Below are 4573 nucleotides of genomic sequence, written 5' to 3'. Positions count from 1 at the left end.
GTCGTCAACGAAGTTCTCGCAAATAGACGCCTTTAGCATACCGTGTACCTTGTTACCGTTAGCGGAATACCGGGAGCCCCCATACCGCTGAGAGCAAGCGCTGATTGGTCCCGGCGCTCCAGGAGCGCGCGTAGCTATCGGGTACGTGGCGCCATCTGGCGACGTCAAGGAGATTTGCGCATGCATTTGCTGCGCCCCAGTTATTCGTAGATTCCCGTGTCCTAGTGTTGCTATAACTATTGGTTCTAGCAACACTGTTTTGTTCTATGACGCCATGAAGCTTGTACTTGCGAGTTTGGCCTGTGGCGGCGATACCTGTATTTTGGTTCTTGCTCTTTTCTACGTTACAAGAGCTTTGTTGTCAGTATGAATGGCGTTTTTGTAATCAGGAGTTGGTATTCTGTCGATGCAAGTCAACTTCAATTTCTCCTCAGTGTCCCTTTAAGGCCGGAATACATGGAGCGTTTTTACCGCGGCGAGTCGGCGATTTTCGCCCGACGGTGCAGATTTGACGGCCGGCGTCGAGAAAAACGCCCGCCGCCGCCTCATCAGGACCGGCTAGATTTTGACGCGCGGTGTTCGGTGAGACCGGAAGCGGCGGCTGAAGCGAGCCAATAGCAGCGCAGAAAGCCCGCTCTTCCGGTTTGGCCGCCTCTGCCTGCCGCCGCCAACATGGCCGCCATGGGCGACGAGCTATGCAGTGAAGCATGGAAATGTTATTGTCGTGAAAATAAACACTTCATAAGACATGAAATGTCGCTTTTTTTTGGAGAACACGGCCGAATCTAGGATCAGAATGGCTGCGCTCCCTCCCTTAAGCGAATGTGACGAAGAAAACCATAGCCTCTGGTGTCCGCGGCTGAGCGGACGTCCAAAGGTACGCGACGGCAGGCATTCGAGCACGCAAATCTTTATAGATACTTACGCACGCGTGCTAAAATTCGTACAATGGTGTCGAAGTGAACACTTTCGTGATTTTAACAGAAGGGTCAGCGTCGCTTCTCTCACAGACCTCTTTGTTCAGTGGGGTTCGCCTCTTGTTTATCACATTTGCTTTCGCGTAGAGGAATACGCGGCGGCGCGCCGCCGCTTCTACGCTCCGTGGATCTCCAGCCGGGCTTAGTGCCGCTGCGACGTTTTCTGCCGCGCGAATATCGTCGAAAAAAACGCCGCATGTATCCCGGGCTTTAAGGTGCTGTGCTGTCTTCGCGGCGCTTGCTGCGATCCGCAAGGAAGTATCTCAGGGCCGCATTAAGCCACGTCGACTTAACCATAGAGAATGACGTACACAACGCCGGCGTCATATGCACAAGGGAATTGATAGGACCGGTGAAATAATGAGCCACTTAAGTGTGTCGTAAGGGGGTTATGGTAACGTGCGTGTGCGCGCTTCGCCTGTCGTTTCCTATTGGTCCACGTTTGCGCGCGCAGCGTGTTAGTAATGGCGTGGACGGCGGACATCTCCGCAAAGGAGAGAGCGTGCAGCAATAATGAGGGGCTTTTAAAGCAGTGTCGGCGGGCGCCCACTAACAGCAGCGACGTTATTTTCTCTTTCATTTTAGTCAGAAAGAGCGAGTGGTAAGTATTTCGCAACAAGGAAAGTCGAGCAAAAGAAAAAAGATGCACACCTACGTAGTAAAAGAAAGTGCGTATGCCAAGACTTACTCCTGTATCGAGCGCTTTTGAAAAGTAGTTGAACGGGTTGGAAAGGAAAGTGCTGCCTGTACTTTTAGCTGGAATAGATTAAAACAACATTCGAGATATATATTGCGGCAAAATACGGATTCCAATGTTCGCAACTGGCGGCAGCGGCGGAGAGCCAGATGCGTAACTTGCGTACTTCGAAGCTCAAGAGGACCGGAGACGTCGGTATCTCGCCTGACATATGCGAGTGCTGCCAAGTTTCGCTTGACTACAGCATCTTCGACGTTGCAGCGGGCGAAACGCGCTGCTCAGAGACTCGCGTGACGAGCTACGTTTTCGCCGGCTGACAGCTCCGCGCTTCCTGGTTTGACATGCACTTACGAAGGCAGAAACGCCTCAGCGAGGTCGGCAAGATCGCGGCGGCGCAAACACTCCCGAACTTACATCTACATTATGGCGTACTCTATAGCAGACGGCGCACATGGCACCGCCAGCTTCATTTGAAATGCTAACTACTGCTGGGGCTACTATAGTCCTTGCTCCTGAAAAATGGCATCTAAAGACTAGCATACATCAAGGATGACTATCGAGACGCCTCAGCGGAAAATGAAAAATTAAGCCTCGAAAGACATGCTCAAATATAAACTCTGTGTCCGCATTGCTTTTACAAACATGTTTGTACAACTCCTACGTGGGGTTCCTCTTTCCACATAAAACCCCTTCTACAGCCGCAGTAGGGGTTGCAGAAGTCTGTTAAAGTTAAGCTGCCCGCCAGATTAGTAGCGAAGTTATTCACGCAGTGAGTTTTCCTCGTGCTGATTCCGGGAGGTTATAAACTACCTCCTGACACAGCTGGAAGCGCGTGTTCGCTATTTTACGGCTCGCTTCAAAGTGAAGAAACACATAACAAAATGCGTGCCAGTTTGCCTCGACCAGGTCAACCAATTTTCCCTCTCAACAGGTGCTTATGTATTTCTCCTTTCGTGTTTGGCGGCTACATGTTTCACTGTGCATTGTAATGTTCAGGAAACAGCTGAAAAAAATTAATCAAGAAATTTGCTTACGCTGGCGACACGCTGAAAAAAAAAATACAGCCCAGCACTGAAAACGTTGCGCAAACAGCCGTGTAATCCCGTGTTTGCCCGTACCTAATAGCATGCGGCGCGTCTTTCGTGATTACTTAGTTGTTGCGCATCCCCGTGTAGGCATGATTGCTATATGGTGGACGTCAACAGTGCGTTTATTTTACTTCTCTACGTATACCGTCGGGCAGGCTGGGATTTTAAGCCACCACAGCGTTGTTCCAGCTGTCGTTGCGCGCATTTTGGTACGCCATCATTCAGCGGTCGTGGCAATCACATTACTGGCTCTCCTCAGTGTTTGCTGCCAGTGAGTGAAACTTTTATGCAATGGTCCAAACGCACCAGCGTTCGCGCTTGAGCCTCTCCGATTTCTTTTAGGAAGCTTGACCCTCTCCGGTTTTTTCACGGAGCTAAATAAGTTTGTGCAGAGATAAGTTCACCCCCTTCAGCGAAGTGAACATGTTCTCGGACACTTTTGTAAACTTGATTCCAACTCAGGCTTCTAGCAGTTCTATCTAGCAGAAGAATCGCGGAACGTGGCAGCCTTATAAAGCCATTCGGGAGCTACATGCTCAGGATGCTTGCATTTGACATTAGTTCAGCAACTGAATTCTTCCAAAAGATCTTACAGTTCCTGGACGGAATAGAAAGTGTAGTGCGAAACATGGGCGATACCCTGATTTATGGCACGACGAAAGGAGAGGACAATGCCCGACTGCGAAGCGTTCTCCAGGAATTGCAGAGCAAGGGCGTCACGTTGAAAGAAGGCAAGTGTGAGTTTAGCCTACAACGGGTAAAATTTTTGCGACACATTTTAGACCACCAAGGAATCAGCCCCGACCCAGCTGAAGTGCCAGCAATAGGGAACATGATGCTTCCATTTAACACTCACGAACTGATGAGATTTTTGGGGATGATACCTAATGAAGTTCGTTTTCAAGATGTAGGATGTTGCTCATCCATTGAATAGTTTGCTGAACTCCAAAAATGAGTGGGTCTGGACCCCAATCCAAAATAATTGTCTCGAAATGCTGCTGAAAAGGCAGTTGTGCGACAAAACAAGGAAGATGAATGATACGAACACATCGCGGATGCCACCCGTGCTAGGCAGAGGAGCGGTGCCCGCGGATTGAAAAAGAAAGTCGTGCAGTACCCTGGGCGTGTGAGAGGTTGCGGAAGTACGCCACCAGTATTGATTTCACAATCGAAACCGACAGCAAGCGTTTAGTGCCCATTTTGCGCATGATACATTTTTCATGCCAAGAAGCGCATGTCCTTGGCAAACACGTTGCTGCCGATACGCTGTCTCGAGAGCCACTTCTTGAACCGCATAGCGGCTTTCTTTAGGAGGTACTTGCTTCTTAAGAGGAATTATTGCCAATCTTCCATCAATAAACATGAATTAATGGAAATCCGACTGCGCCAATCCAAGGATCCAATTTTCAAAATTTTGAGCCAGTACAGCACGTAGCGGTGTCCTAATCGGAATGAAATATCACTCGAATACAGCGACTTCCGGCAGCCCAGATCAGACATGTTAGTTGAAAGCAAGCAGCCTGCTAATGAAAGGATCTAGGAACATCATTCCGCGAGCAATGCACAGACCCTCGGCAGAAATCACCAGGGCTGTCAAGGAATTGTCAAGGGCAGAGCAAGAGCTGACGAGTGCGTCTGATGCCCTGACATGTCAGCACAAATTGAAGAACTCGTCCGCCGGTGTGCACAATTTGATGAGCAGAAATACAACCGTCAGCCACTCATGCCATCCGAATTTCAGGGGCGACCGTGCGAGTAAGTGAGGTTCCATGAATTTGTTCCCTGTGGAGGAAAACATTATCCTCTTGTCA

This window comes from Amblyomma mixtum, chromosome 3 (genome assembly GCF_055824585.1).
Source record: "Amblyomma mixtum isolate Tamu chromosome 3, ASM5582458v1, whole genome shotgun sequence".
Taxonomy (NCBI): Eukaryota; Metazoa; Arthropoda; class Arachnida; order Ixodida; family Ixodidae; genus Amblyomma; species Amblyomma mixtum.
Note: the sequence above shows the minus strand (reverse complement) of the source record.